The sequence below is a fragment of the Panthera pardus genome, unplaced genomic scaffold (assembly GCF_024362965.1).
Source record: "Panthera pardus isolate Hobbes unplaced genomic scaffold, ASM2436296v1 HiC_scaffold_7, whole genome shotgun sequence".
Lineage (NCBI taxonomy): Eukaryota > Metazoa > Chordata > Mammalia > Carnivora > Felidae > Panthera > Panthera pardus.
Window position 1 is genome coordinate 47,883,231 of NW_026527002.1, and position 26,008 is coordinate 47,909,238.

General features: G+C 45.8%; 2 long non-coding RNA genes across 3 annotated transcripts in view; one reads left to right on the forward strand and one right to left on the reverse strand.

Moving 5' to 3' along the window:
• LOC109277981 (uncharacterized) lies at window positions 1-12,325 on the forward strand. The gene is made up of 4 exons (XR_002085432.2): window positions 1-258; window positions 9,325-9,574; window positions 11,145-11,202; window positions 11,489-12,325. It is a non-coding gene; the product is annotated as an uncharacterized LOC109277981 (long non-coding RNA).
• Window positions 7,831-26,008, reverse strand: part of LOC109277982 (uncharacterized) — a 25,513-nt gene continuing 7,335 nt past the window's right edge. The window contains exon 3 of one of the 2 annotated variants that reach the window (XR_002085433.2): window positions 7,831-7,946. This is a non-coding gene — a long non-coding RNA (uncharacterized LOC109277982). Of the gene's footprint in view, window positions 7,947-11,029; window positions 11,665-26,008 lie in introns of those variants that run through there. The other variant, XR_002085434.2, reaches the window with a different exon arrangement.

A 26,008-nucleotide genomic window follows, 5' to 3' on the forward strand; every position in this document is an offset into this window, starting at 1 on the left:
ATGCATTCTCGTAGCCACCACTGGCAAACTCAGTTTTGTCCACAAATGTTTGTGAACTGGCCTAATGTCTATGCTTGGACTACGGTCATGACATCATTCAGGGAGTGGCGGCACCTCTATTTAAATGTTTTCTAGGACTTGTCTGAAACTTTCACTCAGCTTGTTTTTTTGCGATGACAAGATCAAGGACCGTGGAAAGCAGAGGACAAAGACGTGTAATAATGACAGGAAACTTGAAGATGCGGCAAGATTCCTGAGGTTGGTGCCTTCCTAGGGAGTTAATGGACCTGGTCCTATTCTTAGAACTGTGCCCAGAGAACACAGCAGGGCTACTGAGGACTTTGGGTACTCCCTTTACGAATATCAGTGCTGAATCAAAGACCATAGGCCTTGCCTTGTTTGGGGACACCACGCTGGCCTCCTGCACACTATGTGACATTGAGGAGAGGGTTGGAGCACCAATAATGCCTGCAACTGACCTTCCACCACTTTGGCAGGGTGGAGGCTTAGAAACTAAATTTAATTTAACAAAGTAAAAATGTGTGATGTTTCTGGCATACCCGTATTGATGGAGCACAAGTCACTGCAATTTCATATAATTTTTCATGTGGGTTCTAGGAAGTCGTTTTCAGTCGTTTTGGGGGGCACTCTTCTCTTACGGTTGTACTCGGGTCCTGGGGCATACAGGGTCAAGAAGTCCTTTGGCCCGCAGCTCTGCTCTTCCTTGGCCCATTTCTGGCTATGGAGACATCTGAGTGGGTCACCCTTGTCCGGTGTCCTGCGGACAAGTCTGAGACAGGTTTTCTTTGGTTGAAAGATGGCTTTCAGAAACCTAGGTGCCTTTCATCTTGTGGCTCCTTTCTCCTACAGCCTTAAAGATCTCCATACCCACCCAACAGCTTGTGCATATGAGAGAGAAAGCGGGGAAATGGGTAACTTCCTTAGCCAGAAAATGCCACAGACTTATAGTCAATTGGCAACTAGTCACATGGCCCCATCTGGACATGGGGGAGTCTGGGACGTGTAGTTCCTAGCTTGTCTACTCTATAACATGGAAGGGGAATGTGAGGGAGCATGAGTCTTTGCTGTACCAATAGCCAAGTTTGTCTACCTTCCATAGCCTCAGTTCCAGCTAATGACCATACTTCATTCTTCTCTGAAAAACAGAACCATTCAGACATTTCCTTATCTTCCTACTACCAAATCCACCAGGAAATGTATGTACCCACACTTCTCTCTTGACACTGGTGTAACGGGCTGTCACATGGTCCTTTCTTTGTTGTCTACATCTTGACTGAAGACAAAGACGGAAAACAGTGCCATAGGTGCTAAGTACCCCTCAATCCTGAAGTAGAGTGCCAGTTGATAATGGAAAGCAGCCCCTAAGATAGCTCCCCATGGTCCTCATCTCCTAGTATTCGTGCATTTGCCTCGTTGCCTCCTCTCGAGGGTTGACCTAGGCCTGGCGATTCACTCCTAATAAATAGAATACTGTAAAAGTGGCACATGTCCTTATGTGATTAGTTATTAAAAGACTATGGCTTCTGTTGGGCTCCCTTGCTCATTCGGAGTTAATCCAGCTGCCGTGTTCTGAACTGCCCTATGAAGAGGCCCACCTGGCAAAGAACTCACATCTCTGGCCAAGTCAGTGAGGACCGGAGGTCTGCCAGCAGCCATGAAAGTGAGCTTGAAAGTGGATGCTCCCAGTCAAGCCTTGAAATGACCGCAGCCTGAAACGGACATCTTGATTGCAGCCTTGGGAGAGAGCCTAAGCCTAAGGCCCCCAGCTGAGCTGTGCTTTGCTGACTCACAGTGTATCAGTTTGCTGAGGCTGCCATGACAAAGTCCCACAGACCAGGTGGCTCAAACAACAGACATTTATTTTCTCACAGCTCTGGAGGCTGGAAGTCAAAGTCAAAGCGTTGGCAGGTTCGGTTTCTCCTGAGGCCTCCCTCCTTGGCTTGCAGATGGCCACCTTCTCTCTGTGTCCTCACGGGGCCTTTCCTCTGTAGGCAACAACCCCTGGTACCTATCCCACTTCTTACAAGGACACTAGTCATATTGGATCATGGCCCACCTTATGACCTCATTTAATCTTAACTACCTCTTTAAAGTCACTACCTCCAGATCTAATCACGTTCTAAAGCACTAGGGGTTAGAGTTTCAACCTATGAATGCTGGAGCCACGCAGCTCAATCCTTAACACACAGAAACTGTGAGATAATAAGTATTTGTTGTTTTAAATGCTAAAATTTGGGGCAATTTGGAACACAGCAATAGATAACAAATACAAATGCCTAGGTGAGACTTTCTAAGAGACTGTGAAACTGTCTCTGTCCATGACCCCCCTCCAAGCATCTCCAAGAAGACTGGGGGGTTTCACTGGGCATGGAAGCAGGCACTAGTGAGGCTTTCCGTAAGGAGAGATGTATGTCAGTGTGCTGAGCTGTTACCATCCTCCCCAACCCCCATCGCTGGAAGCAAAGGAACATATCCACCTCACCTCAACTGGTATGGGAAGTGACAGATGTCAGGACATGCTACCCCAAAATACAGCAGCACCTTGGCATTGTTAAAAAGAAAACCACAGGTCCAAAATGGAGTCCCTTGTGCTAGGCCCATGCCACCAAAGCACAGCTTAATTCCTAACCTAGTTACAGTTTCAACCTTTCCCTGGAATGTAATCTTAACCAGTCAGTCTGGAATTTCCTGGTCAGCACCAGTGAGGTCATCTACCTAATAAGACCCTTTGGTCTGCTGAAGGGAGGTGACCTGGCCCAAAAGAATCCTTTTGTTGTTGTTTACACGGAGGTCTTTGCCCCACCTCACCTCTGCCTTAAAAAAACCCCTTCCATCTGGTACAGTTCTTCAGAGCTCCTTTCTGTTTGCTAGATGGGGATGCTCCCCAATTCATAAACTGTAGAATACAGCCAATTAGATCTTTCGATTTACCCAGTTGAATTTGTGTGTGTGTGTGTGTGTGTGTGTGTGTGTGTGTGTGTGTGAAAATTAATAAAAGGAAACCTCATTTACAATGGAGTAGGGCAGCCAGCAGGGGGAGCTCTCACACCCCATCACTCCTCACTTTTCATCACAGACCCTACAGAAGGCCATGACCATCTGGACACCACTTTACTCTCCCGCAAGAGGAAGGAAGGCTTTCCTCCTCCCCAGCAATAGCCCAGCCAATGAGACACTGTCACAACAAAAAGCCACCGTACATCAAACTCCCATTTTATTCCGGTGGACTTTTTGTTTACACCAGCCTTGCCAATTTCTCCTTTCCTCCATCACAGAGCCTTCATCTCCTTTGTTCCCTGCACTTGCCCATGGTTTTGCCTTAGCTTGCTTGTCCTGGATTGCAGCTCTCTGCTATTCCCGACCAAACTCATTTTTGCTGGTAAAATAACTGGCATTTTTATTCTTAAGGTTAACTTTTTACAACAGCATATTGAATATGGGGCGCCTGGGTGGTTCAGTCGGTTCAGGGTAGGACTTCGGCTCGGGTCATGATCTCAAGGTTCGTGAGTTCGAGCCCCACATGGGGGCTCTGTGCTGACAGTTTGGAGCCTGGAGCCTGCTTCGGATTCAGTGTCTTCTTCTCTCTCTGCCCCTCCCCCGCTTGTGCTCTGTCTCTCTGTCTCTCTTAAATAAATAAATAAATAAATAAATAGATAGATAGATAGATAGATAAATAAATAAATGTTAAAAAAATTTTTTTAAACAGCATATTGAATATTTTAAACTGGAGGAGTTTGAGAAAACAACAGAAGCAGGATGTTCACTTTGACCTTTCCCTGCCCTTCTCTGAATGGGTCATAAAACCCTCCTGTGAGAGGTGGCCTCCCTATACCTGGAGGAAAGGAACATCCTAATATCGGAAGACAACAGGACACTGTAGGAGCAGAAAAGTTTTCCTTTCTTCCCTTCTAAATTCTTTGGCTGGTCTAATAATTAAATTGACATAAGACAGAGTAACATGAAGAAAACAAACAAAAGTTTAATAACTGATATACCTCCGGTATATACGGGACAGATCCAGGAAAAGGAGGTATAACTCTCCAAAATGGCTGAAGCCATCACTTCAAGTACCATCTCAAGCTAAGGACAAAGCAGGTGTTGGGGTGGGGAGTCAGTTATGGGAGATTACCAGGAATTGCAATAAACAAGGAAGCACAATAAATAAGGATAAGGTTATTATGCAGATTTAAATTACTGCCTCCTTCATCATAAGAGTTTCTAAAGATTTGTTCATCCTCCTCTTCAAGTTACAGATGGGGAGACACCCTTGCTAATGGAGATTTCCTTTGTAAATGTAAATGTCTTTTTTTTTTTTTTTGTAAATGTCTTTTACAAAAGGGGAACTTCTCCATTTTCAAAGCTTCTTCTGTGTCTGCAGCTTCTTAAAAAGAACCAGCTTAAAATAATCAATATGCTAAAGAAGCATTCCTTGGGGTGGCAAAATCTGCTCCCCTTCAATGCCAAGAAGAACCCCAATAAACAGGTCTTCTCCCAGCTCACTCTGCTTACTCCATACTCCTCAGTCTATCATATTCCTAACACAATTTCATCTATACCACTCCTCGTCAGACACAGCACAAAAATACACAGATCTTCATTTCCTTATGAAGGCTCCCATGTCATGTAAAACTTACAGCAAATAAATCTGTATGCTTTTCTCCTGTTAATATCTTTGTCAGTTTAATTACTAGAACTAGCTGGTACCACCTAAGAGAGTCAAGGAAAACTTTTTCCTTCTCTACTGAAGCTTTGAGAGAACTGAAGAGTGGGACATGTGTCCCCTGGATTTAAGGGGAAGAGTGGCTGGTACCTGACCCCACCTTGGGAACACCCTTCTGCCTGAGGGTGCCTCTATCCGGCTTCAGATCTGAGAGGGAAAGAGGCGAGCAGGTGAAGAGTAGCAGAAAAGGACACCCCCAACATTTCTACTTTGATATAAGGATTATTTTGAGCTAAAGGCAACTGAGAAAAAGCAGATACAAGAAAAGGTCTCTGCCTTCCCCCTATTTGCCTAAAAGCAGGACGTTTGTAAAGGTATACCCCCACCCTCTCTACCAGGAAGGACAGAAGTTTATCACTGGAGTTAATTCTAGACTCTTACAAGCACCAAAACCTTGCTAAAAGTAGCCCTTATCCATTCGTTTCCCTGTATGTTTGCTTTCCCACAATCTGCCAGCCTGAGGAGCTCAAAGGTTTTTTTCCTTTGTCTTATCACTTCTCTACAACTTTCTTGTTCTTTTGTCACGCTATATAAGCCCAAGTTCTAACCACCCCTCTGAGTTACTCGTGGCTGAATGCTCCCCATGCAAATGTACATGTTAATACACTTCTGTTTGTTTTCTCTTATTATTCTATCTTTTGTCAGTCTAATTTGTGGGGCCCTAGCCAAAGAACCTAAGATGGGCAGAGGAAAAAGGTTTTTCCCCCCCTCGCCTACACATGTTTCCAGGGGCCAGGTGTAGATGGGTGGAAGGGGGCTACACTTGGAGGCCTGAAAAGGGACACTGGTGAAGGATCTGTCTGGAGGGGCAAGATGACCCAGCAAAGAGGGATGCTGCTGGAGGTTGGGGGGCTGGGGGAGATGTAAGCCAGAACTCCTTAAACTGGACTGCTGATCACATCACCTGGGCCTCTTATGAATGTAGATTCTGATTCAACAGGTGAGGTGAGCCTAAGTTCTCCATGTCTGGCGGGTGATGCCTGTGCTGCTTACCAGCAGAAGGCTGGAGAAGGTACCCGCTGTGGATATAACACCCCTAGAGATGGGGAAAAAATAAATGGTTTCCTCCCTGCACTGAGTCTAGCTGGTGCCATAAGCTGGGAGCAAAGCGGATGCAGTGGCCCCTGCCATCAGACCTTCCCAGGGACCTTGGTCCTGTCCCCTCTCTCTGACTCCTAAGGTTGCAGCCCCAAACCTTCCCTCCTTCTCTGATATCATCAGTGACTTTCTGCCTGTTAGATCCTCCCCAGCCACACACCAACATACACATATTCTTTAACAAAGCAACATAAACCCTTTGTCCACCCCTGCCCCCTTCAGCCACAGTTCACAGTAAAATTTCTCCTCAGAACATCCACATTTTCTCCACGTCCTTGCCATACATTCACTTTTTAAAAGCACATTTAAATTGGGAAATATGTATACATAGGAGGGTAAAGAAGGTTTTTTTTTTTTTATTCCTTGGACAAGTAACTAGTTTCTCTGAGGCTTCTTTTTCTTATGGTAGTAAGGATATGGCCCTGCTATGCTTTGAGAGCACTAAATAAGAATCAGAGGCACAAAGTAGGTCCTCAATAAACCACCTTAGTCTTGGCTGAAGATAAGAAGAAACCCCCAATGGCGGATGCCTGGGTGACTCAGTCAGTTGAGTGACTCATGATTGTGGCTCAGGTCATTGTCTCACAGTTCGTGAGACAGAGCCCCACATCAGGCTCTGTTGCTGACAGCACAGAGCCTACTTGGGATTCTCTCTCTCTCCCTCTCTCTCTGCCACTCTCTCACTCTCTCTTTCTCTCTCTCTCTCTCTCTCTCTCTCAATAATTAAACATTAAAAAAGAAGAAAGAAACCCCCAGGGCTCCAGGTACAGCAGGGCTGGCGTTGGCTGAGATGTGCCCAGACACGTCCAGGCATGTCCCTGGATTTCTCTCTGCCTCCCTGCCCCCATGCAGTCATCACCTCGTGGCCTCCATTCTCTGTGGCCTGGGCTGGAGCTGAGGATTGAAAAATGAATCAGCCAGGAAAGGGCAAGAATGAGAGGCCAGCAGACTATGCATTCCACCCCCCCAACCCCTGCAAGCTCCCTAAAGTACAATCTATCCCTCAGGCCCCAGGGGTCTGGTGATTTCTGGATCTCTCTCCTATTAAACAATGAAAACTCAACTGAGTAAATGTTAAAGATAATGATTGGCTTTACTGAATCATTCATGAATCGAGCAGCATCCCACCTAGCAAATAGAAAGAAGCTCCAAAGGGCTACAAAAAGGAAAATGTTTTTAAAGGCAAGACAAGGAAGTCATTTAAAAAAAAAAAAAGAAAGAAAGAATTATTTCGGGCAATATCACCTCCCTTTGGGGGACGAAAAGGCCTGTCTTATTAGGTGAATTCCCTTACCCATGCCAACCAGGAAATTCCAGACTGACCAGTTAAGATTACATTCCTGGGAAGGGTTGAAACTGCAATCAGGTTGGGTATAAAGTCCCAGTGTGGCGACATGGCGTTAGCACAAGGGACTCCATTTTGGGCCTGTTGATTATTTTTATTACTCCCTTATTCCATATATTCCATACCCTGTTCTTACTGCATGTGCCCCGAGGGGCTAGGATGTGCCAGCCGCGGGGCCAGGCGCCAGAGGGTTTCAGAGACTACGACCCAACACATTTCCTGTCCTCCAGGAATTCATCAGAGGGGAGAACAAGGCAATCGGTTCCAAATCGGGACTTCATGGGGGGGGATGGTTATGTGACATTGACTGAGACACTTCCAAGGACACTTCCCATCTCTTCAGCCACAAAATAGGGGGAGTAACATGTACCTTTCAGGGCTGTTTTGAAAGTGACAAGGTGCAATCTAGCTCTTCGGATTTACACAATAAGAATTTTTCTGTTTTGTTTTCTCTGTCGAGAAAAAAATGGAACAGCCTCGTAAGGAAGGGAACTTACTTCTTTCTAAAGATATGCAAACACATTGGAGATAAAAATAATAATAATACATGGTAATGCATATTATAACCTGAAAGACAGAAACGCTGTTTGGGGAATTTTTGAGTTTTATTGAGAATTAAACCCCACCTTGCTGGGTGAAAGGTGAAAGGTGAAAGGTGAAAGGTGGAAAGGTGATAGCCTTGTCCAGGCTTTGGTGTCGCCACTAGGTGGCATCAGTCTGTGGAAACTAAACTGGCCTGACTGCAAAGTGACTCTGCTTTCCCTGTGGAAGGTAGAAAAGAGAGAACACAGCTAATTGTCAAGAACTAAGCTGAGGCAGGTATTGAATTTTCATCTCATTTCTAAATTTAGTTCTTAAGCCGTGTGACAAATAGAATAAAAGAGACAGAATTACAACCGAGTGAGAGAAATGTACATATTGGTCTTTCTCTTGTAAAATACCTCCTGGAGGAAAAAAAAACAAAAAACGTGTTCTACTGCAATGCTGTTAGATGGTCAGGGCTTTGCAGATGCGTTCTTAGAGGAATTTGTGAATGCAGATCCCACAGTAATGAGTGGACACGAAACATCTTGCTTTGGGAGGTTTCTTATTTGATTTCCTGAGGGATTTCTTTCGATTCATATCTACCTGGAAATTCATGGAAAATGTGAAAATATTGTTTGCCTTCATTCCTTTCTTAAATGTTGTCTGTTTTATTTTCGCTTCTGCGGGGCTGGGGAGCACCCTGGGAGCTGTCCTTCTCACCCACTTTATTCAGGATTAAAAAGAGGGTTTTCACTCCCCTCTAGTGGCTGGCTCTGGTCTCCTTGTCAGGTTGAAACCGCAGAGGAGCTGGGTCAACGGGGGTGCGGGGCACGCGTCCACTGGGAGGAGAGCCTGAGAAGGTCTCCAGGCTGTGCAGGGGAGGGACAGAGGAAGATTCCTGCCCCAGGGAGGCCAGGCTCTTCTGCCCCACTCCCCGCTCCCAGGCAGGAAAACAGGCCTGGCCACCGGCAGCCGCAGGAGCTCTCCTGACTCAGGGCAGCACCCAGAAGGTCCCTGCCCTGGGGATGGCAGGAGGGCCCAGCCCTGCAAGGGGAGCCGGCGTGGAAGCCACTCGGGCCTTGTGGTTGTGTGCTGTGAGAGGAAGGAAGAGGCCACAGTATGGGACAGTGTAGTTCTAGACAGTGGGAGAGGGAGAACTTTGTAACCCCAGTCATGTGCATGAAAAGGGCAGTCACAGGACTGGATTCACGATGGACCGTGCAAGCTCGGAAGTGAAGGCAGGCATCAGACAGACGCAATCAGACGCATGCATCCATCCAGCCAACAAACCTCCTCCCCCCACTTTTATGATAATGTCCAAATATGATTTAGTGCCTTCCCCACGAGTCAGGCAGCTGGACCGCTGCCACTCTGCCCTGTTCATCCTATTCATTTTGGTTTCCCCAGCACCAAACACAGCACCTGACATGTAGTGGAATCTCAAAAATTATTTGCATTGAAGGAATGGAGAGTGCTAGGCCCTTGGAGAGATGCCCAGGTCAATCAGACCCAGATCCTACCCTCAGTGACGTTATGGCCCAATCATAAATACGCAACATACTAGACACGATAACTATTTGTTCTTTCCTCCCTTCCTTTCTTGTATTCTCCCCAGAACCTACCCTCCAAGATTGCCCAAAGGGAGAAAGTGCTCAAGGCTTTAGAAGTGGCAAAGATGAATTTTGTCTGGGAGAATCAATGAAGGCTTCCCGGAGGAGGGAGCATTTGATCTGGCTCATCCAGGACTCTAAGCAGCATGAACACGGACACAGAGATGCGTGGGAAAGTAGAGACGTGCGTGGAGAAATGCACAAAAGTGCAGTTTTGTTTGTGGAACTATATGAAGGGGAGAAGTAGAAAACAGGGTAGGAAAGTCCCTTGGTTACTAGGTTAGGGGCCCTAAAGCATGGTGTGAAAAACCTGGATTTCACTACCAGAGAGATCAGATAGCCCTGGGCCTGGCCCAGACTCTGTTGTCTGACTACAGACTATGTGATAACTGTGGGCAAGCTACCTAACTCCTCTGAGCCTCACTTTCTTCACCTGTAGAATGAGGATAATACTACTTACTCTTTAAAAACGTGAATGAGGGCATGCTGCAAATACACGCCGTTCGCATCTTTTTCCACTTTGGGAAAAATCTGCATATTATCACATACAGGGTTAACTCTATACTCACTTATATGCCATTATCACACTCTAATTAACAACTTTTCTATTTATGGATATTTAGGTTGCTTCCGATCTTTAAGTAGTTTGTGTCTGGGTATCTACAAGATGAAATTCATAAAGTAGCATTGCTAAATCAAAGCGAATATGAAATTTAAATGTTGACAGAATCACCAACTTAGTCTCCATAAAAGAGGGAATCAGGTTCCACTTCTATCAGCGATATACGTAAAGGTCCCTTTCCTTATGCCTTCACTAAATTTTTTTGATCTTTGCCAATCTGAAAGGCTTTGTGTGTGTGCATGCATGCGTGTGTGCGTTTTAAGTTTATTTATTTTGTGAGAGAGAGAAAGCGCATGCAGGAGGGGCAGAGAGAGAGGGAGAGAGAGAGAATCCCAAGCAGGCTCCATGCTGTCAGCGCAGAGCCTGACGTGGGGCTCAAACTCACAAATCGTCAGACCATGACCTGAGCTGAAATCAGGAGTCAGATGCTTAACGGAGCTACCCAGGCACCCCTGAAAGGTTTTAAGTTGGCATCTCATTGTAGTTTTACTTTACATTTTTATTATTAAAATTGAGGTTGGGCACCTTTTCAACTTTTAAAAGCCATTTGCATTTCTTCTCTGGGAACTGTTTGTAGCCTTTTATCATTTCCATTTGGTTGTTAGCTTTTTTCTTATGGATTTATAGGAACTATTTATTTATTTATTTATTTATTTATTTATTTATTTTTTTTTTTTTTCTTAACGTTTATTTATTTTTGAGACAGAGAGAGACAGAGCATGAACAGGGGAGGGGCAGAGAGAGAGGGAGACACAGAATCGGAAACAGGCTCCAGGCTCTGAGCTGTCAGCACAGAGCCCGACGCGGGGCTCAAACTCACGAACTGTGAGATCATGACCTGAGCTGAAGTCGGACGCTTAACCGACCAAGCCACCCAGGTGCCCCAGGAACTATTTATTTATTAAGGAAATTAGTTCTTCAGGATATGGTCACAAATGTTTGCACAATTTGCCACCTCTCTTTCACTATGTCTATTTTATTCCCCTGGAAGATATTTTTTCTTATCTTTATGTAGTCATACTGACCATTTCTTTCCTTCACAGTTTCTGTATTTTGAATCCTGCTCAGAAAGGCATCTCACTCCCAGATAATGAAAGAAATCCTGGCTTTATTTCGGGGTGAGGAGAGAGGCAGGAAATTCTGCTTTATTTTTTTCCAGATGGCAGTCACACTAACCCCATTTCTCTGGATTCCTTGAAGCAGCAAAAGCCATTCAAGAACCAGTCAAGGGGCCCTGCTGAGAGGAAGAACACAGATTGACGTAAATGTTCTAAATGTCATTTCATCCCCACAACCACCACATGAGGTGTCAGCATCTTGTTTCTCAAATGAGGGAGCCAAGGTTCAGAGAGATTGAGTAAATTGCCCACAGTGGCACAGCCAGCAAATGACAGACCTGGGATTTGAACACCAACCAATGTGTGTGTTCACTCCACCCAGGAGAATTAAGAGTCCGAGGGGAGGCATGGTATATACCATACAGGGCTTTCTGGAAGGATTAGATGACAGCTTTTCGGTCTCGTCCTCCTCGTTCCTTCCTTCCAAAGGCCTCCTACACTCTGTGGCCAAAGCTCCCTACAGCCAGCAGACACGGGTGTCTGTCCCGGCAACGCTGCCCCTGTTCGAAATGACCAGCAAGGAACAGTCACAGGAGCCAGAAATAAACCTTCGTCGTGTTCACTGAAAATTCTTCAGTTGATGGGTAGCAGCAGCTAGCATTAACCTGAGTATTAGAATTGTCCAGTCACAACGGATCCTTGAGGGAACCACAATGGAGGGCAGTTAGTTCATCTCTGAGACCATCTCCTTCTTTCCACTTGCCTGGAGGCAGTGGTCCTTCTTACCTGCGCTGTCTCAAGAGCATCGCCCACTCCATCCCTTCCCTTCCCTCCCTGTTTCCTCTCTTTTCCCACAGCCCTAGTCTGAACCATGCTTGGAGAGCTGAGAAGCTCCCTCCCAAGCTGGCAACACTCACTCAGGTCTCAGGCTGTGCACAATCTTTGTATCTATTTTGGAATGGGCTAGAGCAGTGAGAGCAGGGAAACTCACAGGAAACACACACAGCTCCAAGGTAAACCCTTCAACCTGCCCAGGGCCCCGCTGCAGGTGCTGCATAACTAATTCTTCTCCCGTCCCTCCAAGCAGGACACAGGCCCAGTGGGGAGTGCCTTGGCCTGGTTATAATATCTAGCTTTTATTACTGCTCTTTCTATATCTTATCAGTGGGGTAAAGGGCAAGGGCCTTAGGCATGTGTCCAAGGACATGCACCATGCTCACAGCAGCTCCCTGGCCCAATTCAGGCAAGTTGTGCTCTGAGAGGTCTAATTTCGCAAAAGGCAGGTTAGGCTGTCTTGCAGATGGTGGCGGTGGTGGCAGCAGCAGGGGTGGTGACAAGGGTAAGGGGGGGGCGGTGATGTCAGAGAGGAAAAGACTCCAAGGGAGGTGGTCTCTTGGTAGCAATTTTAAAATGCCTCTGTGGGGGCGCCTGGGTGGCTCAGTCGGTTGAGTGTCCGACTTGCTCAGGTCATGATCTCACAGTCTGTGAGTTCGAGCCCTGCATCAGGCTCTGTGCTGATGGCTCAGAGCCTGGAGCCTGCTTCTGATTCTGTGTCTCCCTCTCTCTCTGCCCCTTCCCTGCTCATGCTCTGTCTCTTTCTGTCTCAAAAATAAATAAAAACATTAAGAAAAAAAAAATTTTAAATGCCTCTGTGGGATGAGTGTCTGGGTGGTTCAGTCAGTTAAGTGTCTGACTTTGGCTCAGGTCATGATCTCACGGTTTGTGAGCTCCCCCTGCCTCGGGCTTGGGGCTGACAGGTCAGAGCCTTTAGCCTGTTTTCAGATACTATGTCTCCCTCTCTCTCTGCCCCTCCTCCACTCACACTCTGTGTCTCTTTGTCTTAAAAATGAATAAACATTTAAACAAATGCTTAAATGCCTCTGTGGGAAAAGTTACGGACTACCCTTGAGATCAGATTTTATTTTTTCTGTTAATAACAGGCGTCTCCTGAAGTAATGTCTTTGACATCAGCCATAGAAACACTTTTCTACATCCGTCTCCTCAGGCAAGGGAAACAAAAGCAAAAATAAACGATTGAAGCTCAGTAAAATAAAAAGCTTTTGCACGGCAAAGGAAACCATCAACAAAACAACAAGGCAACCTACTGAATGGGAGAAGATAGTTGTGAATGACAACATCCAATCGGGGGCTAATATCCAAAATATATAAAGAACTCCTACAACTCAACACCAACGACAACGCCAAATAATCGGATTTAAAAATGGACAGAGGAACTGAGTAGACTGTTTTTCCAAAGAAGACATCCAGGCGGCCAACAGACACATGAAAAGATGCTCCACATCACTCATCATCAGGAAAAGGCAAATCAAAACCCCAATGAGCTACCACCTCACACCTGTCAGAATGGTTAGAATCAAAACGATAAGAGATAACAAGTATTGGGGAGGATGTAGGCTCATACACTGTTGGTGGGAACACAAATTGGTGCAGCCACTGTGGAAGACAGTATGGAGTGTCCTCAAAAAAATGAAACATAGAATTACCATATGATCCAGTAATTCCTCTGCTGGGTATCTACCCAAGAAAATGAACACACTAACTCAAAAAGATACACGTACCCCTATGTTTACTGCAGCATTATTTACCATAGCCAAGATATGGAAGCACACGTAAATATATATATAATATATATAAATACACACACACACACTGTAATATTACTCAACGGTAGAAAAATGAGATCTTGCCATTTGCAACAACATGGATGCCTAGAGGGTATTACGCTAAGTGAAATAAGTCAGTCAGAGAAAGATAAATACCATGCGACTTCACTTATGTGTAAAATTTAAGAAACAAACCAAATGAACAAAGAAGAGATAAAAATACAGACTCTTAAATGCAGAGAACAAACGGGTGGTTGCCAGAGCAAAGACAGGTGGTGGGATGGTTGAAATAAAGGGGATTAAGAATACACCTAAGGGGCACCTGGGTGGCTCAGTTAGGTACAGCGTCCAACTTCGGCTCAGGTCATGATCTCACGGCTTGTGGGTTCGAGCCCCGCATCGGGCTCTGTGCTGACAGCTCAGAGCCTGGAGCCTGCTTCCGATTCTGTGTCTCCCTCTCTCGCTCTGCCCCTCCCCTGTTCATGCTCTCTCTCTCTCTCTCTCAAGAATAAATAAAACATTAAAAAAGAAAATTGTTTTAAATGAAAAAAGAATACACTTAATTATGGTGAGCACTGAGTAATGTAGAGAATTGTTGAATTATTATTTGCTACACCTGAAACGAATACAACACTGTATATTAATTACCAGAAAAAAACAATAGTGTCTTTATCATCCCAGATGTTGAGGGGCATCACAGTGGATGACGTGATCTACTTGGTGCTAACTACTCACTGACCTTCTTGAGTAACCACTAGAAAGTCGTTGGGTCTTGAATTCCTCAAATTTTAAATTGATCATTCTCACTGCCTAAGCATTGCCCGGTGCGCTGCGAGGAGAAAGACCTTTATACCTTCCCGGTTCTGGCTACCTTATTTTTTCTCTACAACTCAGCTCGAATGTCATCTCTTCTGGCAGAACGTCTCTAAGCCCAGAGTCGACTGGTCTAAACTCCCATCTCTGTGCTCTCAGCAATCCATGCATTCTTTTAACACATCCCCACTGTCTGTTCATATCTTGCCCTCTCATCAGATGGCAAACGCCTTTCAGGTAGGGATTGGGATTGTTCCTTGCCCGACTATGGCCAATTCATCCCAGTGCCTGGCAAAAGGGCAAGTGTGTTCAGTAGAAATCAACCTTCTTAGCCAAAATGGAATATTTTTCAATAGATGGTTTTGGAAAGGGAATCTTAGGACTTGGACACTGCACAGACCTAAACCTTCAGAAGAGGAAAGGAAGGCCCTGAAGATGAAATGGCTTGCCCAGAGCAGAGCCACGTGTCAGCAGCCCGGCTGACACATGAGCACCTTTCCTGGTGGAACAAAGCTTGTTAGTGACATCAGAAACTATCCCCAGGCTGAGGTCTGCTGGTATGAAATACCCCGAAACACATTCATTAGTCGGTATGGTCTTTCACCCCAAAGTCTAAAAAATTCTTTGGCCTCTGTATTTTCTGTCCTTTTCATTTCTACTAGATATTTTTCTTTTAATAAATTTTACCTTTTATTAATTTTGATTATAAAAGTTTACATGTTTATTGTAGAGATTCTGGAATATGCTAAAAAGTAAAAGAAAGAAAGAGAGAAAATTAAAAATACCCTAGAATTCCATAAGCCAGAGACAGCCGACATTAGTATGGGATATTGCCACCGATAAATCTATGTGACTGAGATCAGGTTATATGTTGAATTTTATGCTTTTTCTTACTGTTGGGTTGTGAGTAAAGTCCTTAAAAATTAGGTTTTCCAGGGCACCTGGATGGCTCAGTCGGTTGAGTGTCGGACTCTTGATTTTGGCTCAGGACATGATCTCACAGTTCATGAGTTCGAGCCCTGCGTCAGGCTCTGTGCTGACAGTGTGGAGTCTGCTTTGGATTCTCTCTCTCCTCTCTCTCTCTGCCCCTACTTCATTTTCTCTCTCTCAAAATAAATAAACTTAAAAAAAAATTTTTTTAAATCAGGTTTCCTTTGTAGTGTTTGTGCTGGAAGCTTCTCAACCAGTACACTTTGTACTGAGTTAATTTATAAATAAAAAGGAGCCAATGATGAAATAAAAAGGAAAAATGATACATAATCTATTATTTGTAATAGCTACACTTTAGCCTATCGGAATAGATCACCTTTTCCTAACATCTGGGTGGCTCACAATTTTTCCCTGCAATACATGAAAACTGTGTTTATTTCTTCATCTCACTGTGATGAAACATCTCTGTATGAAATCTCGATCTGTATTTCTAAGTATTGCTTTATGAGTCCTATGTTATGTCCTCAACTTTGAAGGAAAGGTTTTAAAAAGGTGAATTATTTTAAAACTTAGGATCGGCTCAAAAGATCATGCTGTTTTTCAAGTTGCCTTAAAAGCACTGATCCCAGGGGCACCTGGGTGGCTCAGTCCGTTGGGCATCCTACTTTGGCTCAGGTCATGATCTCACGGTTTGTGAGTTCGAGCCCCACGTCAGGCTCTGTGCTGACCTCTCAGAGCCTGGAGCCTGCTCCGGTTTGTGTGTCTCCCCCTCTCTCTGCCCCTCCCCTGCTCATGCTCTGTCTCTGTTTCTCAATAGTAAATAAATGTTAAAAAAAATTATAAATGAGGCTGAAGAGGAAGAGACAGATCCAGATGTGGTTCAGTCTTCTGGAGACACATGAAAAAAAAAAAAAAAAAAGCACCGATTCCATTTCGGTAGAAAAAGGAAAGATAATTCAATAAACAGCAAAAAATATATATAATAGGGTCAAATGGTGTTAAGTTTAGCTTGTAACATTAGACACTTGACTCTGAATATTTGAGGGAGGGATTGATTTCTTTTTTTACCTAGAGCTATAAATTACATGTTAATTGCAGTTATGTAATGCTAAAGAAGAGATACTGCTTTTTGAACTATTTATGCCATCTGTATAAAAGTTAAATAGTCTGAGGAGCACCTGGCTGGCTCAGAAGAGCATGTGACTTTTAATCTCAGGGTGGTGAGTTCGAGTACCATGTGGGGTGTAGAGATTACTAAAAAAAAAAAAAAAAAAAAAAAAAAAAAAAAAAAGTGAAATAGTTTAAGTTCAAAGATAAAGTAACTAGAAAGACTATCTGGTTCTTAGAACAGGGAAGCCAGCTCCTGGATTTAAGTTTGTAGCCATAGGAAAACTGAAGTACAAGAAAGCTGTTTCCCTAATAATCTGTTTACGGAAAAAACATACATCTTAAGCTTCATCACATAAAGTTTAAATATCTGCAGATTCATTAAAAAATATTTTAAACAAGGTAAAAGCTAAAATAAAATTCAGACTTGAGAGATTAAAAATAAAAGCAAGCAAGAAAAATAGACCCCTAAATGTTTCTATTTTTTGGTTCTACATGTATTTGTGTTGAGGACATTATATCGATACTAGCTTATGGGGATTATACTTTCATTTCACAAACATAAAAATGTATTTTAGGGGGCGCCTGGGTGGCTTGATCAGTTGGGCGTCCGACTTCGGCTCAGGTCATGATCTCACGGTCTGTGAGTTCAAGCCCCGCGTCGGGCTTTGTGCTGACAGCTCAGAGCCTGGAGCCTGTTTCAGATTCTGTGTCTCCCTCTCTCTCTGCCCTTCCCTGTTCATGCTCTATCTCTCTCTGTCTCAAAAATAAATAAATGTTAAAAAAAAATGTTTTTTAAAATGTATTTTAGTATATTAATATGGTCCAACTCTCAAATTTTTGCTTATTATAAAATGAACAGTAAAAATAATTATAAAAAGGCAACCTATACACCTCAAGACAGCTTTCAGTGTGGCACATATTTTCCAACTTGCCTGTATCATTTGTTCTTTTTTAATCGCTTGAGGAAACTGCTTAAAAACAGGATTAAGGATGGGCAAACAAGATTGCTGTGGAAGTGATTTCAAGGCTACAAAGCAATTTTTGAGCCCCCAGGGGACTAAACCACTGAGACTCTTCAAAACAAAGACTTGTGTTTCAGGGGAGAGCCCCCCAGTGAAGACGGGCTATGAGGCTGTAACAAACCTTCCACGCAAATCTCTCACTGATTTCCAGGAAGCAAGACAATCACCCACTTTCCTGACATACTAATCACTATATCCCAGGAACTGTGCAGGGCACTTTGCAAACATCATTCCTCCTAACCTCCACCCCCGCCCCATGCACAGCCCCGTGAGATAACTGTCATCATGATCCCCATTTTACAGAAAGGAAAGCTGATGTCCAGAGAGGTCTACTCTCTCCCAAAAGTCACATGGCAAGGGGGTGGCTGGGATTCAGTTGGGGTCTGTGTGATGCCCTTTTAACTTCCCACCTCTCACACTGCCATATTAGGCATGTTTTAACACTGAGACAAAAAAAAAAAACCCAGTAGGAATCAATGTAGGAAGGAGGGTAGAGTCCCCCCAGATTGGATTTCTAAACTAAAATGCAAGAAAGACTCAGTGCTTTGACAGAAGAATATCTAGGTTCTCAGAGGACTCTCCATGGACATGGGGCTTAAGGAGATGAGGACCGTTAAGGCAATAGTGAGTGGAATATTTGAGCTGGCAAACTCCCTTCTCCCTTCGCTCAGCCTCCCCGTGGAGAGGAAGGGCTGCCCTGACTGCTCCCCAGTCCTACAAGTTCCAGGTTGCAGCCTGGCCTCATAATACAGCTTGTCTGCGGGAGGCCTAGGGCAGCACACCCACCCGCAGGCTGTGCTGGGGCCACTCGTGCGGGCCAAAGTCCAGGCAGCTCCACCCTGAGGGGAGAGAAGAAGCCCCGTTTCCACCCAAGTGTCCTGAGTCATTCGATCTAATTCCACTCGTGGTGAAGCTCACGTTTCACTTTGCCGCTGTGGCTCCTGCTGTCTATTTGACAAAGCCCAGGAGGGGAACAGGATGGGGCAGGGCAGTCAGAGATGGGGTGGGGGCTCCCACCACCCTTGGATTTCAGGTTAAACCTCTTTACCCTCCCTTGACCCTCAAGACCAGAAGGAGTTGGGCTGGTGGGGACCTCTTAGATCGCTTTGGACCTAAAATCCTATGAAATTTATCCAAAGGGGGAAAAAAAAAAACAAAAGACTAGAAAAAGGAATGAGGGCAGGTCTCCTACCAAAAAAAAAAAAAAAAGGTTTCCAAGGATTGTCACAGATAAATCTTTGGATAATTTGAACTTATAATTATCTTAGGCTTCCAGCTTTATTTACTTCAGTAACCCAAGGCAGAACCACTCGTGGATCCTTTTCATGAACTGTAGCACTGTTTAAGCCTCCACCCCCCGAATTCCCCTCCCTGATTACACTCTCCTACCCTCCTAAATCTAGCCTTCCACCTCACCCGACAGTGAGGTCTTCCATTCCTGCTGTTCCAGCCCTTTAGGAACATGGGTCACTCGTGTCCCTGGGATCGATCTCCCCTCTGTCCTATACCTGCCACCGTTCCCACACAGTCACTATGGTCTAAGGGGGGAAGTTACGGGGACCTATGACTCGGGCCTGGTCAATAGATACTTGCTGCTTATACTGACCGAGGCACTCTTCTAAGTACTTTTTTTTTTTTTTAATTTTTTTTAATGTTTATTTATTTTTGAGACAGAGAGAGACAGAGCATGAACAGGGGAGGGGCAGAGAGAGGGAGACACAGAATCGGAAACAGGCTCCAGGCTCTGAGCTGTCAGCACAGAGCCCGACACAGGGCTCGAACTCACGGACCGCGAGATCATGACCTGAGCCGAAGTTGGACGCTCAACCGACTGAGCCACCCAGGTGCCCCTAAGTACTTTTTTAAAATATATTTTTTAAGTCTATTTTTTTGTTTTGAGGGGGGGAGGGGCAGAGAGAGTGGAAAAGAGAGAATCCCGAGCAGGCTCCACACTGTCAAGGCAGAGCCCGATGTGGGGCTCGATCTCATGACCTCAGCCAAAATCAAGAGTTGGTTGCTTAACAGACTGGGCCACCCAGGCATCACCCTCCTAACTACTTTCTAAATGTTAACTTATTTAGGCTACATGACAACCCTATCGGATGAGTACCATTCTCATTTTGGAAAGGAGAACACTAAGTGAACTTAAATCACTTGCCCAAGGCACACAGCTAATAAGCTGTATTTTCCTCTCACTAGTATGATTGGTTCAGCATTGTACCTGGGAGCAAATAAGAGCCTATATGATGCAATTGCTGGGGCTTCTCCATAAGAGACTTTTGTTCTCACTTGTGCTTGAAGTAGGGTAGATGTGAAGAGCAGTGCAGCCAGCCCTCTGGTGACCACATTCTTTATGAAGGAAGCCATTATAGGACTGAGGGAAAGAAAGAAAGAAACTAAGTCTCAGCAACAAACTGGGAGCCCCTGATCAAACTGTGCCTGAAGGCAGGCCTACTTCTGACTTTTTCAGTTTGGTGAGCTAGTGAATTACTTTCCTGTTTAAAAAAGACTGGTTTGACTTATCTTTGACTTGCTGTAAAAAAAAAAAAAAAAAAAAAAAAAAAAAATTCCTAGCTATGGGGCACCTGGGTGGCTCCTTCGGTCGAGCATCTGACTTTGATTCAGGTCATGATCTCATGGTTTGTGAGTTTGAGCCCCCAAAGCAGGCTCTCTCTCTCTCTTTCTCTCTCAATATAAAGAAAACATTAAATTAAAAAAATTCCTAGCTAGTACAGCTTAGTGCATCAACTGCATAATTCTGCCTATATAACTTCTCACTATTACAAAGTCAACTGACGAGAAAAATAAGCATGCTTTGATGAATAGAAACACTTAAATGCTTAAAAGTTTTGTGTTGGCATCATATTATACCACCAAAATCATGATTCATGCAGATAAGCACCAGTATGCACACGTGTATCGCCTCGATTGTTTTTAAGGCCAACGCAATGTTTAAAAGGCCAATGCAGAACTAAAAATGTCCAAATCAGTGACACCTTTACAAAAAGTCTGCCGTCTGCACAGGGATGGCCTCATTGTGACTCTTCCCTCCATTCTGGTGTAAGCCCCTAGCCTCACTTCAGCCCCTGTCAATCTGCTGCGCTGCAGAGCGTCTCTTGATGACCTTTGTTTTTGTAGACTTTTCTGCTGCATCTAACCCTATTTGCCCTCTGCTTTTTTATTCTCTTCCTTTGGATACCCGTTAACAGTTTACTTTGTCTTCTCTCTTTTTTTTTTTTTTAAAGCAATTTCTTAAAAATGTTTATTCATTTTTGAGAGAGAGAGACAGAGTGCGAACAGGGGAAGGGCAGAGAGAGAGAAGGAGACACGGAATCCAAAGCAGGCTCCAGGCTCCGAGCCGTCAGCACGGAGCCAGATGTGGGGCTCGAACTCACGAACCACATGACCTGAGCCCAAGTCAGATGCTTAACCGGCTGAGCCACCCAGGGGCCCCTCTCTTCTCTTTTTTATCTCCACTTTCCCCCACTTGTACATCACAAGTGTTGGCATCTCTCAACATTTTCTTCTCCACAGAATGAAACTTAGTGGATCTTAGGATACAGGCTTAGCTGCTGTGGCAAAAAAGACACTCTCGCCCTCCGGCTTCCCCACAGAGTAACCCACGACACCAGCTCCCACGAGAGACAAGTGTGTTTCCCTTTCACTTGCTAGCCGTCTGTGTTCCACAGACCATCCGGGAGCCGGGTTATTTCTGTCTAGCTCTCCCACCATTCCTACGAGGGGTATCATTGTTTTGGTGATCAGAGCTGCCTCCCCCTCAGCCCCAGTGTTCCAGCCTGCTGACAGTGGGAAAAGAGAATGACAGAAAGGAAACAGTTTCCTTTTTAAAAGGCATGACCTAGGCGTTGCCCACATGGCCACTTCCACTCACATCCACTTGGTCACGTGGCCACAGCAAGGTGGGGTGAGGGGGGCGGTCAACCTGGGAAAGAAACACCATCTCAAGCTGGGTGGCCATGTGCCCGGCTCCAACTAGGGACAGTGGATCCCGGCAACAATGAGCAGTCTCTGCCAGCATCCCTGGCTTCTTTCTCTGTCTTCTCTCCCTGGGCACCTCACCCTGTCTCCTTGCAGTGGCCCTGTCCTCCACACGGTGACCCGCAAGGCTCCAGCCCAACTGCATCCTGGGCTGCCCCACACCCAGATCCACCTGCACGCTCTCCCCACGACCTCCCTCTGCCTTCCCTGTCCTCTAGAGGAGCCACCACACTCCTGGTCACTCAGGCCCCAAATCTGGTATCATCAACTCCCGTCCCCAAGCCCTGGCGCCTCGTGCTCCCACATGACTGAGTGATCCCCAGATAAGGGCTCCTGTCCGTTCCTGTCCATTTCCTTCTTCCCACCACCCGAGCTGCCGTACAAGCCTCCTGCCCAGCCTCTCCGCATTCAGGCTCTCCCCTTCCAGCCTGGCCTTACTCACAGCCATCCAAGAAGCGTTTATAAAGTGTAACTCAGACCACGATACTCCCTGTTCAAACCCTTCTTTGACTCCACCTGCCTATGGCTGAAAGTCAGAGGTCCTGGGGAGGCAGTTAACAGTATACCCTCTGGAGATTCTCCCCGGACTCCCAGAGTTATAAACCATAGGTACAAAACCTCTCACCAGCGGGCCCAGAGCCCTCCTATTTCTGGCTCAGGCTATTTCTTCTGTGGCTCTTCCCGCCTACCCCATACCCTGTGTGCCCAGCAAATCCTACCCAGCCTCCAAGGTCCGGCAGTCAACCTCCTCCCATGTCCCTGCCTCGAGTTCTAGCTCCCACCCCACCCACCCCCACCCCAAACACCCAGGCTTCTCTGCTTTTGTGGCCCTTTGCTTATAAACTCTTGTTTGGTCCTAGACCCAGCCTGCCTAGATGCGTCCAGATGCCTTCTCCTCGAGGGACAGCCCTGAGCCTTGTCCCTTGGCACACTGTCTCCCCTACATGCAGGGTCGCAGGCATCTGTTCCTTCCTCTTGCTGCGAATCTAACTCTATGACCACTTTCTTGCTAAAGTGCAAAACTTCCTGAGGGGAAAGGGGACCCGCGGAGGGAGCTAGGTCGCTGCTGAAGCTCAGGGCTCCGTGGTTTTGCACTTGAGCTGGCCCCCCGTGCTGGCAGCTGTCCCTGTCAGCGTGACCTAAGAATCAGCTGCTGGGCCCTCTCCTGCCAGCTCCTGCCAGCACAGTGGTCTGCCTTCCAGAGCTGTTCAGCCTGTGGGCTAAATGCTTTCTGTAACCTGATCCAGAGTTAAAAATAACTCAAAGGTCTGACCCACTAAGAGCCTCCTTGGATCTTCCAGGTGGGGTAAGCTTTTCCTGGCAGCTTAGGTACATGCTTTAAAATGACCACACACCCCCCCGCCCCCCCCACTTCACCTCACTTTCACCTACACTGCCGGGGGCCTTGCCTCTCTTGGCCCAGGTTTGGTGAAGGCCTCTGGCTTTCTCCCTCCCTGTGGGGCTGGCTGAGTGCAGTGGGTCCCACCCGCCCCTGGGCTTCCTGGGCCTTGGGTAGAATTGCTGAGGTCACAGCCAGATGTGCTTCTGCTAACAGACACTGGGCAGACACCAGTCCCCGTGAGTTCTCTTGGCTGAGCGCCCCTTCTCACCCCCCCCAGCCCCGGCCAGCCTGCCAGAGGCCTGCAGCCAGCAGCCACCAGAGGGTGAGCTGAGGACAACCACTTTGCCCTCCCATCAACCAAGAGTGACACTATCATCTCTGTTCCCTTGGCCTTCTTTCCACCCAGAATCAAGGCCAGATGGAAAGTTCCAAATGGTATTTCTTCAGGAGGTGGCCTTTGGTGGGTAGCAGCAATGTGGAAAATGGGCTTCTCTTCCTGCCCAGGGCAACAGTCTCATCTTCAGCTAAAGGGAAGCTTCAAGCCTCTGCCATTTGGAACTTGTCCCCAGGCAGCCAATGGAACCTGCAGCTGGGACTGAGACCAGAACAGCCAAGGGGAGGCCTGGCAGCGATCCGGACCCAGGTTCTAGGTGTTCCTAAAGCCCAACGATACATCTGCCCTTCCTGGGGTCACGGAGCTCAGACATTCCACTTTTAGCCATTTGAATTGGATTTTTGCTAACTGCAACAAAAAAGGACCTGGTAAATATATCTCCTAATTGGTCTTCCTGTCTCCAGGCTTGCCAGCATCCAATCCAGATGGATCTTTCTAAGCTGCTGATCTAGACACCACCTTCCTGCCTAGAACTCTTCAGTGACCCCCAGCCATTGAGGAGAATGCCCAAATTCTTCAGCATGGCCTTCTTTAGACTCTGGCATCTGAGCCAACCTTTCCAACCTCATCTCCTGCCGTTTCCATTTCTTCAGTTTACATAAGACCACTCCTTGGTGCCAGAACCATGGGCCACGTGCTCACAGCTCCAGGGTTTGCTTAGACTTTTTCTTCTGCATGAGTGCCATTTCTCACCAAATGGGCACCCACCTGTCTTTTGGGTTCCATCTCTCACGACGATGATGGCGACGACTTTCTCAACAATACTCATACCAAAAACAGTTGTGTCCTTAGCTTCAATTTCAAAACACTTGATTAATTCATCATTCAACAAATATTTGTCGAGCACTCCTATGTGCCAGGCACTGTTCCCAGAGCTGCTGAACTCAAACGACACAGCCTTTGCCCTCATAGAACTTAGGGTCTAGGTGGATGGGAGGTGGGTAGGAAGTATAGACAAGTTAGAGTGCTCTTGGCTCCAAGAAACAGACTAATTCATTCAAAGTGGCATAAGCAGGGGCGCCTGGGTGGCTCAGTCAGTTGGGCGTCCGACTTCGGCTCAGGTCATGATCTCACAGTCTGTGAGTTTGAGCCCCGCATCGGGCTCTGTGCTGATGGCTCAGAGCCTGGAGTCTGCTACCGATTCTGTGTCTCCCTCTCTCTCTGCCCCTTCCCTGCTCATGCTCTGCCTCTCTCTGTCTCAAAAATAAATAAAAACACTAAGAAAAAAAAGTTAAAAACAAAAAACCAAAAAACCAAAGTGGCGTAAGCAGTGAGTGCTATATTATGTAGCATAAGAAGTCAGGAGGTAGGCAAATTGAGAGTTGGTGGACTCAGTGGGTCAGTGATGTCTGGGACTGGGGATATGAGGTAGAATAAGGGACCTATCTTACAGGACTGCTGTGGGATTAAATGAGTTTACACATTTAAAGCAATAGAACAGTCCCAGGCACATAGTAGGTGTTCAGTGAGCATTAGTTATTTATGAGCTCAAAGATGTATCAGCAGCACATCGGTGAGTGAATGGGTAAGCAAATTGTGGTCTGTTGAGCCATAAAAGGGGATGAAGTGCTAATACATACTACGATCACGATAAATGTCAAAATTATAATGCTAAGTGAAAAAAAGTCAGGCACAGAAGGTCACGCAGTGTATGATTTCTATTTACGTGAAATATTTGGAGTAAGTAAATCCATAGAGACAGAATGCAGATTGGTGGTTGCCCGGGGCTCGGGAGAGGGGAGAGTGGGGAGTGACTGCTTAATGGGTAAGAGATTTCCTTTTGGGGTGATGAAAAGTTTTGGACCTAGCTAGAGGGGGTGGTTGCACAATGCTGGGGGTGCCCTAAATGCCACCGGATAGTCACTTTAAAATGGTTAATTTTATGCCGTGTGAATCTCACCTCAGTAAAGTAAACATATCCACGAGGCTGTTCATGGAGACACGGTTTGAAAAAGCAAAACACTGGATACAATCTAATATCCATCAATGTTAAATAAATTAGGGTCCACCCACACCATGGCATATCATTTAGCCATTTAAAAGAATGAGCTAGAGCTGTATATACTAATTTGGAAAGATCCCTAAGACATACAGTTACATAAAAAAAAAAAAAGTCATAGAATATTCTAGTGTGATTCCATTTTTTTTTTAAGTCTATTTGAGAAAGAGAGAGAAACAGAGCACATGAGCAGGGGAGGGGCAGAGAGAGAGAAGAGAGACAGAATCCCCAGCAGGCTCTGCACTACCAGTGCTAAGCCTGACCCCAGGGCTCGAACTCACAAACCGTGAGATCGTGACCTGAGCCAAATCCAAGGGTCAGACACTTAACCGACTAAGACACCCAGGAGCCCCAGTGTGACTCTATTTATTAATTATAAAATGATATGTAATGGGGCGCCTGAGTGGCTCAATCAGTTAAGTCTCCGACTTTGGATCAGGTCATGATCTCACAGTTTGTGAGTTCGAGCCCCATGCCAGGCTCTGTGCTGACAGCTCGGAGCTGCTTCAGATTCTGTGTCTCCTTCTCTCTCTCTGCCGGTCCCCTGCTCGTGCTCTGTCTCCCTCTCTCAAGAATAAATAAACATTAAAAAAATTTATAAAATGATATGTGTATGTGTATTAGTTTATAAATGCATTCAAAGGGGCCTGGAAACCCAACTAACTGTTGAGAATGGTTACGTCGGGGGTGACCTAAGAGGTGAAAGGGATCTTGTGCTTCTTAACTTGTGTACTCAAGCATTATTGTTAACTTTTATGATGAGAATCTTCCCAGGA